The sequence below is a fragment of the Ochlerotatus camptorhynchus genome, unplaced genomic scaffold, assembly GCF_037179485.1.
Source record: "Ochlerotatus camptorhynchus isolate MF236.1 unplaced genomic scaffold, CSIRO-AGI_Acam_v1.1 ptg000102l, whole genome shotgun sequence".
Classification (NCBI taxonomy): Eukaryota; Metazoa; Arthropoda; class Insecta; order Diptera; family Culicidae; genus Ochlerotatus; species Ochlerotatus camptorhynchus.
The window spans coordinates 1,482,277-1,496,703 of NW_027040592.1; the positions used below are offsets into that span (position 1 = coordinate 1,482,277).

A 14,427-nucleotide genomic window follows, 5' to 3' on the forward strand; every position below is an offset into this window, starting at 1 on the left:
ATGAAATTCCCTCCGCGCGCCGTCATCCGCTGCACCGCGAACAGTAGGCGTTGACTCTGTTGATTATGACTCAAACTCAAATTTTTGTACGGCACCGTGCTCGGTTCGGTCGCTATGTTAAGTTGTTATTGTTTTGCAACGCCGACTTTGTGAGCGGCACACACCTGTAAAGTTCACTGTTTAGCGTTCATCACTGCTGTACACCTTTGTGTGACAATCGCTCTAACTTGGCTACTTTGCCTTGGTTTTGTCTCGCACTTCACCTCAGACCTAGGAACGCAGGTAGACTAATTCTCGCTTCGTCTTCTTCGCCATCTATTTCAGTGCACATTCTGTGTCGAAGGTGGATCTTGGCCTTGTCAAAGCGCTATTATCATTATCGTATACTTATTAAAGCCCAGTTGGAGTCACCTACACAGGCACCCATTACGTACACCGTGACAGACTCATTCGTCGATGGATTCATTTAACGCGAAATGACACATTTCGATGCAATTAATATTCTCCGCGACTTTTTCCAGCGCTACTGATTGAGATTAAACTTCGGATTCGTGGCGACTCAATTTCCCATTTGAGCAAAAAAAAATTCCATTCATTCGCTTCCAACGGAACGACTTATGTAATCCTACTTCGCTTTTGTTTTCCGCCACACAATCACTCTAATTATGTCTAATTTTTTTTTCGCCTCTTTCGCACTTTTGCTTCCCCGCGTACCTCACCCAACCTGTTGATTTCGCTTTCGTAACAGTAAAAACAATCTTCATTCACTCTTTCGTTCGCCTCTCCTTCGTCCCTTTTGGATCACACACTGCAAACATCCGCCCGCCGCCAACTAGATCACATTGCTAAGCCAATCAAATCAACCGAGAACGGGCGATCGAATCAATTTTCAATGCAACTGCGATGGATGGAAGACTTTCGCGAATTGCTACATAAATCTCAATGAGTTTTGCAGCGGCGACGACGAAAAATACTGATGACTGTTCAACGTTGCAAACAAAATAAATAAAAATGCCTAAGCGATTACGGGGCGGATCGGTCGTTCAGTCGCGACACACGACGACGTCACTTCAATACGCAACGGAACGGACCGGAAGGAACTATTTTCACGAAGGTTCCCAGTCTAGAGCACACAGTCAGTCAAGTCAATCGCCAAGAGTCAATCTGCTCTGCTCGTCTCCTTCTCCTACTTCCACAAATCCTGACTCTTCCATCAAAAGTGCCGTTCTTCTACCCACTGTGCCACATATCATCGCACACTGCCGTCTCGTGTAAAATGTTGTTGTATATTCATAAACATCGTCACGTTGGATGGTATACAACCACGCTCGGCTCATGTATTGTATGTAGCACGATAGAGGCACAGCATAGGCGAAATTATTTTTAGGCTAGGTGTCGGCAAGATTATGCACCGCTTGCTGAGGTGGTGTGCGTGTGTCCAGGCTGTTGCGAGAACAGACCAGTTGGATTTGGATAACAGCGGGGCAGTGTTGCCAACTGGGGACACCTCGCTCCACAATGTGTCACTAATTTTCGATAGTCAAAGTAATCATTATAATCCCTGCAAAACTTAAACTGAAATGGTTATGGAACTTAAATGAACGTTTGTGTGATAAAGTTTTAACCTAATGTATTGTCTTTTTTTTTTTTTTTTGGAAGTGGACCTTACAAATAATGGGTTGTTAAGAACCATTACCATTCAAAATAGTTGTTTTATCCACATATTTCCGGAAAGAGAACTACACACTTATAGCGAATTTGTTTTCGATTCAGTTCCAACCTGGATCGGGTATCAAGATTGGATCGGCTTGTTGTTTGTCAAATGTCACTGTAAACGTTTGTTTTTGTAACCTGGCTCGGGTTGAGTTTCGCACAGACAATAAGCTCGGGTTCGCACGGGTTGGAACTGGTTCCAACTAGACCTGTGCGCCGCCACGCCACGCCGCCGCCGCCGACGATTTTCATACGCCGCCGCCGCCGAATAAATTTATGTCACGCCGATGATAAATCCCCAACACCTCTTCGGCAAAATGCATCTTGAACGCGTTGTAAATAGAACGTGTGTTCACGCTCGTTCATGGCTACTCAAAATTTAGTGAAAATTCACTCAATTTCATTACAACCGGATCTTCTCTAAATTTAGTAACATTGCCAGAACTAAATTTTGAGTAAAATGGCGAGGTACTTGTTGATGAGTTATTTCTATTCATTTCCATAGAATTGAAAATATAGGAAAATGAGTCAAAAATACACAAATGGGCAAATATTTCGTGTCTTTTCGTTGTTTCTTTAGGATTAATAAACCAAAAACTGAAAAAACAGCTACATCAAGCATCAAATAAAACAAAATGCAAAACAATTACCATTTAATTTGCGGTACGTTTCTGCATCCACGGCGGCTGCAATTTGCATCATTTTCGAATAAATTCTTTCGAAATTTTAAAATTTTCTTCTACAACATTTTCACAATCAGGGCTGAAAAATTTCATTACAGCTAAAATGCTACTTTTAGAAATTATGAAACTATGTGATATTGAAATAATAATTTTTATATGTAAGATACAAGAAGAGGAGTTAAAGCTTGTGTAGGACATAAAACCTGTCAATGTCACTTCCAGAGTGTTAGCTATTAGAGTGTTAGCTATTAGCTATTAGTTACAACGAAGGGTATTCACTCATTGAAATATCTCATTACAGCTAAAATAGCTAATTGTGACCCTGTGAATGCAAAATTGACAGGATTTATGTGTCTTATACAAACTTTACGTCCTCTTCTTGCATCTTACAAAAAAATATTATTATTATTATTATATCTCATAGTTTCATAATTTTGAAGAGTGGCGTTTTAGCTGTAATGAGATTTTACAAGCCTGCTCAAAATTCCAGTTTGTTTCTTTTTGAGTCAACAAATGTGCTGAAATCTTAAAATGGAGATCTGCCTTTATTTATTTATTGTTGAGTCAATGTTGCTCATATTCAGAAATCCCAATTACTCATGCTTTGACGTTTCAAAAGAAGTTATGAAAATGAAAATGTCTGACTCATGTTTGAGTAACCTCGAACAAGCCTGTATGAGGCAACTATTTAGCGTCATTTATAGCGAATTCGTTTATTATCAGTGCGAAACCGAACTTTTTGGCAGAGCGAACCTAAACCGGAGCTGGGTTTTAAAAACAAACGAGCAAACTGACGTTTGTCAGAAAACAAGCAGACCCAATTTTGATACCCGATCCAGATTGGAACTGAATAATAAACGAAATCGCTATAAGTTTTTTGACGTTTGTTCGCACTTGCTCTATCTAGCACACAGGGATGAATCCTCTTTGTCCTCCTGCTCGTGCTTGTTCGAGATTGCGTTTTGGTGCGCTGATCAAACGTCAAAAATCTCAGTTCACTGGTTTCGTCTCGATGAGCAAGAACGGCCAGATCTACAGGTGAGCCGACTCTTTCTTTCTCTCGATCCGACGAGAACACCGGATGAATGAAACAGTCGACTTACGGTTCCTTCTGGCTCACCTATAGATCCTGCGCATCGGTCTCGTCTTTACGCATTTGATTTTTGGAGGTTTTGTTTCCATTCACGACGATTTCAGCGATGTAGAATTTGAATTTAAATAAAATTCCCTTGAATTTTCTGTCGATTGATACTTCGAGTGGAAAAAACCTTTAAAGTTAAACGTGGAAAGAGTGACGTAAAAATACATATATTGAAGGAGAAAGTGATCTGCTTGTAATGCATGTCAGAGGCTAAAAAGAGGCCGGGTGATACCGAGGTCCGGAATTGTAAGTCGAAATGGATAAAATAAACAGACACATCTTAACCGATATCGAAGAATCTGGAGATTGACTTGATATGGATGGGCAAAACCCGTTATCTAGTATGGAGAAGGAGCTAAATGCTCAACTTCCGAGTTTGTGTGAAATGAATGTCAATGTTCCGTCAAGGACCTAAATAAGCCCCAACACTTATAACAATCAGCGTAACACGTTAGCATTACTTACGTAAGATGATTTTTTTTTAAGATGATGAAAAGTCTCGAACTAAATAGAGCTGCCGTGAATGCTGTATTGAACCGTCTCACGATCTCATATTCACAGCACATGAGTGGGCGCTAGTTGAATACTTCCGAAACTTTCTTGAGCCGTTTGAGGTGAGTTTTTTAAGTTGTGGTTCTGAAACTATAATTGTAAACTATTGTTGCTATATCTCTAGTAACTAAGCCTACTAATAAGTTCCATCTGACCGATTGGTGACCATATAGGGCTTGAAAATTAATAACCAACCAGTGCATTGAAGATCAGATGTTCGTTTACTGACACACTAGCCATTCGATAGCTGAGAAAATAATGTTTGATTTTCACCTAACGAACGGAATTCACTAACTGAAATGCATTTAAAAAGCATCAGTGTTCATCCAGTTAACCTTGACATTTTGAAATTGCATCATTTTGGAAGAAAATGTACTTCAACTGAAAAATTGTCTCAGTCAGCGGACAAGTTAAAAACGTGCCAGTTAAAAGTCGATCACGTAGCGCACGTCTAGTGTGAAAAGTTTCATTTTAGTTCCAATGTGATTTTACTCTAGTCTGTTTCTAAAACATGGTGACATAATGGTGGTGAAAAGATTGTTGTAAAATTCCGTTTTGGTTTATAGATTATAGTAACCCTGTTGTCTGCTGAAAAGAATGCAACAGTTAACATTGCCATGCTCTTGCGATCTGAGATTGAAGCTTGTATCAGTGAAAAAAATGAGGACTTGCTTGCCATGACACACATGAATCTGGGGATGAAGGAGCATCTGAATCGAAAGTTTCCTGTTAAGGACCTAATTTTGATTTCGACTTTACTTGACCCTCGATTTATAAACCTGAAATGCATTAAAAGTGCTTTGGATGAACGCTCGATTACCAATTTCTTGTACGTACTGTATGATATGAATTTATTGTACGGACATCATTAAAAAACGAATATTCAAATGGGTTTCTAATCAGATGAATGCGATGAAATTCCTTCTAACTCATCTTCCTCGTTGCTCAGTCTTGCTATTAAGCACTCAAACGTTGAAGATAGTGTGACCTCTGCCATCGAGAAAGAGCAGCGTTGTAGATGGAGATATTCTCTGCTTTTGGAAAATTAGAAAGCTTGGCAGCCTTTAACATAGCTGGGCCGACCGTATCTGCACGTCGGTCAGGCATCCACCATAAGAATGTGGATAAAACATTCTTAATTCATGACAATTACAGCGTTTGTAAAAATAGAATTGTGCAATAATCACTGGCTTACTGACGGGGATCGGATTTACATAAAGGTGAATAAGGGATTATTATTAACAACACGCTGAAATTTGATCTTTTTTTTAATCTCTAACTGGTCCAAGTTGTGCGGGACTACGTATATCCGAAAGACTTCATCTTCAATTACATAAACACAAGTTATATGACTACAATGCGCGTACATTCAAATATGCATCAGAGTAATAAAAGCACATCATTTATCACTATCAACATATAAATAACGTGTAATTCTCAATAAATGATAAAAGATTACTTTTCAATACTATCCACCTCTACATAACGTACTTTTCTATACTTAATAAAAAGGTTGCTTACATTTTGCTATACGACTCAACCCCCTGCAAATGTAAATAAGCACTTGACTTACTTTTCTAAACAAATTCTGAATGCACGGCCAATGAGAACGACTCAAAATTGAGTAAGAGTTACTCATATTTGAGTTCAGGTCACTCAAATTCGCGAAAACGTAGCTCACCCATAGAATGAGTCAATTTTCCGACGCTTTTCCGAGGAAAAGTTCTCGAATATGAGGAAAACTGAATATGGTTGTAGTCGTTCCACTAGTGCACTTCTAAACGTGGGTAAAATTTTCTTAAATTTTCCATATATTCAGGAACTTTTTCCCGGGAAAGTGTCGCAAAATTTATTCACACTATGAGTGACCTACGTTTTAGCGATTTTGAGTAATCTGAACTCAAATGTGGGTAGCATTTTTTGTACATGTGGGATTAGTTTGAAAAGTATTTTTTTCTAAATCATTAAAAATACACTCACGCCGACCCACGCCGCCACGCCGCCGCCGCCGAAAGCAAACGGCGTGATGCCGCCACGCCGCCGCCGCCGGCAGAAAATAACATATCACGCCGCCGCCGAAAATATTTTGATCGGCGCACATGTCTAGTTCCAACCTGAATAATAAACAAATTCGCTATTAGATTGTTTTGCCGAGATGTTCACCACCGAGTAGCTTGGTATTTTATTTTGCTGGATCTCAGGGAAATACTTGCCGAGATTCAGCTAACAAACGGGAATTTTACGGAGACCTCAGTTAACAAACATAAATTTTGCTGAATCTCGGCAAGTTTTTCACTGAGATCCAGTAAAATAAAATGATTAGATTAGATTAGAGATCCAGCAAAATAAAATGCCGAGCTGCTCGGTGGTGCCCATCTCGGCAAAACAATCTAAGTGTGTATATTAGAACCTTTTACTTATGGTTCGAGAAATTTAATGCTAATGGTTATGGTAGTCAGTAAGGGCCATGGGTGTCTTGTTCGTTTATTTGTAAGGCTCAATCGCGTTTGCTTTACGGAGCCGATGATTCATTGTTCATTGTTTGTAACAAAATTCACTTAATTCTATGTCTAGTAGGAGTTGGGCCGAATACTCGCGGCTTACCCGAGGTTAGAGGGGTACATTGTCGAAGGATAGGAAAAGGGGAGGAGCTTGGGGGTAGGGTTTCGTTGTTAGATCAGAGCGATGTCGCCAGTACGGGGCCATGGATGGTTTTGTAACATCGATCAACTTTATGTAGAATATATCGCGAATTGGTTGCCTGTAAATTAATGATAACCCCTTCGCGATATATTCCACGTAAAGTTGACCTATAATACAAAACCATCCATGAACCTTACTGACCATAACCATTACCATAAAAGTTCTCAAACCATAAGTAAAAAGGTTCTAATAAAGTTCTCTTTCAAAAAATGTATGGATATAACAACTATTTTGAATGGTAATGGTTCTTAACAACCCGTTATGTGTAAGGTCCACTTCCAAAAAAAAACATATTACGTGGGGTTAAAACTTTATCACACAAACGTTCATGTAAAGTTCTATAACCATTTCAGTTAAAGCACATAACATATGTGGAACTCGATCATCAAAAATCGACCCCATTTCAGTGATTTCAAGTGGTATAGAAGGACATCGATCTGTCAAATTGATTATACCAGCTGTGAAATGAAAAAGTGGATCAAGGGGCTTGCCAATTATTTTGAATTATTCTACCGTGGTTTATAATTCTATGTGTTCCTAGCACTCCTGAACTCATGTCTTCCTTAACCATTTATGTGCTTTATTTATAATTATATAGCTTACTTTAACAAATTCATCACCTTGATTCACACAGCAAAACTGTGGTAAACTTAGAAGAAACATGTATGTAACATTTCCTTATTTGAACACTTTCTATTTTTTGGAACCAATTGCATCAAACTTTGATTTCATTAGGTTTCGTACGAGGAAAACATGACCGCTTAAATTTGAAATTAAGTGTTTATATTTTATAGTCCAGAGAGAAGCAGCAAAATTTGGAACAAGAGTCAGAAGTACCATTTGAAAAATATTCACTGTTTTGTCCATTCGCAAGAATTTTGTAAGCAGAACGATAAATGAAATCGAGTGCTTATCGATACCTGCAATATCCAAGATTTCCATATGTTTCTCAATTGCCGTCAATTGAAAATTTCCTCAAAAATCCTAACACAAAGAACTACTCCAATTACTTTTTAACAAAAACATGGTAAGGTTGATCCTTGTTGATTGAAAGGGCAAAAGAGGAGCTACACACAATCATAACAAACTCTTTTTCGACCACTATGGCTAAGGTCCCAGGGTGGGTTTCCTAGCTAGCTGTATAAAAATTCAGCACTATTTACTAACGAAAATAATCGTTAATATGCATCAACTCGATATTTTGTGATTTAATCATAAGTTGACTCACTAAAAGCACAGTTAACAATATTTCAACATGCCACAGACAAAATGATAGTTTCACACCTATTCAACGTAATCCTCAAATCTTCGAATTGTTTGCATTAAATTATATTCAATTAACATAATTTCCGTAATGCATCCAATGTAAACCAAAAAGATTGAAGAGACGAAGAAATATTGCATCTGTAAATAGGCAATATTACTGAATAACAACGCTCTTGATTGGCTTCTGACCGACTTGAAAATCTATATATATAAAAATGAATTTCTGTCTGTCTGTCTGTCTGACCCTTATAGACTCGGGAACTACTGAACCGATTGGCGTGAAAATTTGTATACAGGGGTTTTTGGGGCCGTGGAAGGTTCTTATGATGGTTCGAGACCCCTCCCCCTTCTGTAAGGGGGGGCTCCCATACAAATGAAACAGAAATTTCTGCATTACTCGAGAACTAATCAAGCAAACGGAACCAAATTAGGCATGTGGGGGCGAGTGTGGGGGTATAAGGAGATAATCATAGGGGGTAGCCCCTTTAGATAATAGGGGGGGGGGCTACGTACAATATAGCATGCTTTTTTTTTTAAATCGGCGCATAAACTCAAGCTAATATTGAATCCCGAACAAGACCGGGCACACTCAGCTAGTACTAGATAAAAAAAAATCCTTTGAGAAGCCCCCTGTCGAGCTAGTCGAAAAAAGAATGCACACACGTCAAACTCCGTCAAGCATTTAAACAGCGGACGAACACCATCTCATTACGCATTACCGTGACTATTGACAATTCGCCTCTTCGGTCACTCTGTAACTCTTCACTCCTATTGTAAAATCCCATATGATTATGTCAATCTTTGCGTGAATAAACGGTGGCTTGCTGGAGAAATGAAGAGATAAGACAAAGTTCGCTCGATTTCATGCACAGATTGTCAGATGCTTATGGAATTTTACCAGGAGTAAAGAGTTCCAGAGTCGCCGTCAACGTCAATGCTTACTTTCGTAAGGGCCAACGCTGCAAACGTAAACAATTACTTTTTGTGTGAATTTCTCGAAAATGAAAACTCCTTCAAGAAAACCAACACCATGATTGTTGTGTAGAGAAAGAGTCCTACTATCCGATAAAATTAGGAGCTTACATGGATTGACTTTGACCTACGAGACATTAACGAAAGAAGCCATTATTTATGTTTTCGTTGGTCTTTATAAATGCTCAGTGTCGATATCACGAAAATTTTATTTTGACAGATCGATGTCCAACTATGCTAGTTATGCCACTGAGGCAAAACAAAACAGGGATCAGATTTGAGTCAGCTTTTTGCATGAAGTTCCACATATGTTATAAGCCGTTGGTCCCGGCCCATGTGTGTTGCATGGGTGCGATATCCTACGTAGGTGTGGAAGCTGCCTGTCTGCACATTCGATTGTCGTCAATCGATGGCAATCGATGTCCGTCGGTGATTGGCACTAGATTGCGGAACAGAGAGCGACATTAAATAAAGGAATGAAGAAATGAAGAGTTGATCGATGTTTTGTCTTTGGTATCAATAGGCAGCTCGTTTCAGTAGGGAATCCTGTAGATCAGAACGCTCTTCTTCTTGCACGTCGTGTGCGCTGATAGCAGGTATGTTCTCGGCCGCTCCATTTGGCCTCGATGAAGATGTTCCAGGATGTATTCGGGTAGCTTTCTGTTCCATGAATTGTAGAGGAAGCAACATATCCGTCGATGGTAGTGGTCAGGTAGATCGTGACCAAGTAAGTGCATTAGTGCATTGCGAACGGAGACTATCGTGTCAAATCTATTCACCCTGAACACGAATCGAGTAGATGATTTAAAGCAACTGTTCTTTCAATGCAGCTGTATACTATGTCACAATACGTGAACATTGGCATTATCACTGCTTGAACTAGCTTGAGACGAACTGCTTGTGACAGCACCGACCCAAAACGACGAAACGTTCGCAGGGTGTTGTACGCCATGATGGTAATTTCGTTGACCTGCTCTTTCCACCTCAGTTTGCTATCCAATTTCAGGCCCAGATTGAGGACCTTGGTGCTGAGGGCAATCGTTTCACCGCAGAATATACTAGATGGGGTGAAAAGTAACCTCTTTGGGAATGAGAATTTTTATTTTCATGTTTTTTTTTTATTTTATTCAACATAGTCTCCTTTTAGCTCGATACACTTATTCCAGCGATTTTCCAACTTCATGATCCCGTACGAAAAGTAATTTTCCGGGAAGGTCTGCAAAATACTCCTCACGTGATCTGATTTTTTAATGATGAACCATCTTTTGAGGTTTGGGAAGAGGGATTGTCTGAGAGAGCCAAATCGGGCGAATACGGTGGATGCGGAAGGAGCCGTAAGTCATTGATTTTAGCCGTGTCTTGCAAGAACAATTTTTTTTTCGCTTCATGTGAGGTCGTTTTGCAGCGATTTCGGCCTTCAATTGCTCCAATAATGCACAGTAATACTCGCTGTTGATGGTTTTCCCTTTTTCGAGGTAGTCCACAAAGAGTATGCCATGACAATCCCAGAAAACCGACGCCATAGCCTTTCCGACCCATCGAGCCTCCCTCGGCCGCTTCCGAGCACTCGGGCCGGCTTCAGTCCATTGCCAGGCACTCAAACTGTTCTCTGGGGTGTAATAGTGGATCCAGGTTTCATCCGCAGTTACCAATCGACGTCAAAAGTCCGCCCGATTCCGCATCAGCAAGTCCAAACACTCTTTAAAAATGCTCTCGCGTTTGTGTTTTTGGTCAGGAGTGAGCTTGCGTGGCACCCAGCGGCAGGATAACTTTTTCATAAGCAGAATCTCGCCCAAAATATGACTCGCGCACCTTCACTTTCCGGTCAGCCAACACCATTTCATGTATTTTTTGACATTGTCCTCTGTAACCGCATCGGAGGGCCTGCCGCTACGGAGTTGATCGGTAGTGGAGTTGCGGCCACCACGAAACTTTCGAAACCAATATTTGAAGGTGTAATCTGACGGAGCAATAGCTCCATAATATTTATCCAACTTTTCTTTTGATTCCTTCGCCGTGTTGCCTCTCAAAAAATAATGTTTTATGAGATAACGAAAATCCATACTCAAAATGATGCCAAACACGTCAACAACAATCAGCTGTCAAAACAAAACCAAAGACAGTATCGCACTGAAATTTGGCATGTCTGCCTAAATATGAACGGACTACAAGGCACCATAAGCTTTTTTGCAGTAGCAGCGCATTCTGGCGGTCAAGGAGGTTACTTTTCACCCCATCTAGAAAAGTCATCGCTCGGAATTGCCTGGCCATGTTTGCAGAATATTATCGCTTGCGTTTTCCTTGGGTTAGGAAACAGTCGTTCAACCCCTGCCCAGTTTGCTACTGACAGCATCGTCGTTGATTGCTGTGCACCAGCCTGTCCACATCTTCGATAGGACCAGATATGTAAATCTGAAAGTGGTATTCAAATTTGAGCTTGGAAGATAGACTGTTGATATACATGCTGAACAATTTTGCGCTGAGACACAAACCTTGGGGAGCGCCATCGAAGTGTCTTCTATCTGCGAATATTCCATTTCCATGTCTTACAACCTAGCTACTGTTCGCAAGGAAGGATTCGGTAAGCTGAACCACATAGTCGTCGAAACCAAACTCCGCACGAAGTTTTTGCTGCAGATTAGTGTGCTTCACACAGTTGAAGGCCAGGGAAACTCCACAAGAAACATCACAGTACAAAAGTTGTTATCGAAGTTGTTGTAAATACCATTGTACAACCTTCGTCATTGCAGTAGCCGAACTGATGTTTGGCGAGAAGATGTGGGTCGGTTGCGTGTAGGAAACCTGTGATCTGGACAAGTAAAATCTTCTCCAGAAGCTTCGAGATGGCCGGTAGCACGCTGATGGGCCCTCGGATGGGCCTTAAGTCTTTCGGTTCGGTTGCGTTGGATGTTTTAGATAGTGGTGTGACGATAGCTCTTTTACCGGGCACTTCTATTTCCTTGTCGGTCGAGCCACTGATTGATCTAGATGCCGATCTTCCCGCTCTCGTCGTGTTATTTAGTTTTTACGCCGTCATCTGAGTGCTACTCTTTGGACTTTCGCCGAGCTGATTATGTTTCATTGAACAATGCACTTGCGGAAATTGATTGGTAATGTATCGAAACAGCCGCTGATGCTGTGGTTTTTTTCAGTGCTGCACTGGAAGAGGCTATTTTTCGCATTGTCCCAGCACGACGACCCCCGCAAAAGCCTCCATGGTCTAACCCACGCTTACGCGTGCTAAAACGTCAACGCTCTGCTGCCCTCCGAAAGTATTGTAATTCTCGCTCGCCGTACTACAAACGACTGTTCAATTTTGCGAGTCGTAGTTATCGAAATTACAATCGTTTTCTCTATAATCGACACGTGAGACGCACGGAAGCGAACCTTCGCACGAATCCGAAGAGTTTTTGGTCGTTTGTCAACTCCAAACGGAAGGAATCCGGGTTGCCTTGTTTCATGTTTCTCGGGAATGACTCGGCTAATAGCGAAAGAGAAAAAGGCGACTTGTTTGCTCGTCATTTCAGGTAAGTGTTCCACGATTTCTCCGCATCGCCGGCACAAGTGCTGGATGCTACTGTTGGGATGCTACGTGATGTGTCTGCCTTCCACTTGCGAGGCTATCCAATTTCTCGGCACAGCAATGTGAGTTCCCCTGTCGCTGAATACTTTTTTATCTGTTCCAAGTCTACAAAAAAGGAGATAAACGGAATGTCGCAAATTATCGTGGAATCACCTACCTGTGTGCCTGCTCAAAACTGTTCGAGATTATCATAAATGATGCTCTGTTCGCGTGTTGCAAAAATTATATCGATACAGAACAACACGGCTTTTACCCGAAGCGATCCGTGTCCACGAACCTGGTGCAGTTTACTTCTAACTGTTTGCGATGCATGGATTCAGGATGGCAAGTCTATGCTGCGTATATGGATCTAAACCATAATATCTTGCTTGCCAAGCTGGAGATACTTGGCGTCTCGTCAACGGCTGTGGATTGGTTCAGATCTTACTTGGTGAATCGCTATGTACGGATTAAGATTGGCGCGTCGGAATCGGATGTTTTCTCAAACAACTCGGGAGTTCCGCAAGGCAGTAACCTAGGACCGCTACTGTTTTCGATCTATTTAAACGACGTCGCCTTTCTGATACCATCAGGATCTCGCGTTTTCTAAGCAGCCGATACGAAGATCTATAAAATTATTAAAAGTCTCTCGGACTGTTGGGATCTCCAGAATATGTTAGGTATTTTTGCTGACTGGTGCTCAAGAAATTTGATGAGTCTAAGCATCGAAAAATGTAACATTATTTCCTATCACCGAAAATCGAACCAATCATGTTTGACTATGTTCTCTACGGACGCTGTCTTACTCGTGTAGAGCACATAAAGGATCTCGGCGTTACCTTGGACTGCAGATTCACTTTCATAATCCACTACAAAGACATCATCTCCACAGCTAATCGACAATTGGGCTTTATTTCCAAAATTGCCGACGAGTTCCGTGACCCACTATGGCTCAGGTCACTCGACTGCTCGCTTGTGCGATCCTTATTGGAGTCAAGTTTAGTTGTTTGGTGCCCTTTCCATGCTAGCTGGATCACTAGAATTCAATCCGTTCAACGCAAGTTTGTGAGATATGCTCTTCGTTTCCTCAACTGGCGTGACCCAACAAACTTGCCACCGTACGAGGAGCGTTGCCGTGTCCTGGGAATCGAACCATTAGAGGTGAGACGGAAGCTATGTTCGCAGGAAAGCTGCTTACGGGTGGCATTGACTGTCCAACACTGCTGGATCAGCTAAATATGTATGCCCCTGAGAGGCCTCTTCTTCAACGTGACTTTCTGTTTTTGGAACCACGCTGCCGAAATTATACACAACACGAGCCAATTCGAGCAATCAGCCGGCAATTCAACAACTTCTTTTATATGTTCGACTTCAATGTATCAGCTGACGTATTTCGTCATCGGTTACTTGACCTTTTCCGTACCGTTGACCGTAACTATTTAGTTTAAGTTTTATTCATTTAGACAATAATTGTCAGTTGAATTTTTCAATATACAAGTAAACAAACAGCGGGGAAGCTTCTTGCATCAATTATTGCGTTAAACAGGTTCACTAAAAGTGGTAGGATGAAGAAGCACAGCATTTTAACGAAGGAGATAGGTATCGGCATCGGCGTCAATGTGAGCATCGCTTCGCGACTGTTTCGAACTATTGTGGAAACCTTCCCTACTAAGATTACTCCAGAGTTTTTTGGCTGGTTAATCTGAAGCGAAATTTCTGTCAGTATATCGACTCTTCGCAATAGCTACCAGAGTACTTGCTCGGTCTCGTTTCACGCAGTAGTCCTACCAATGATGATCACCTCTGATTCTGTTCGGGTTCCTCTTGAAAAGTTT

General features: G+C 41.1%; 1 protein-coding gene across 7 annotated transcripts in view; it reads right to left on the bottom strand.

Moving 5' to 3' along the window:
• Nucleotides 1-14,427, bottom strand: part of dlg1 (discs large 1) — a 163,636-nt gene that overhangs the window by 45,670 nt on the left and 103,539 nt on the right. The gene's annotated exons all lie outside the window — the stretch shown is intronic.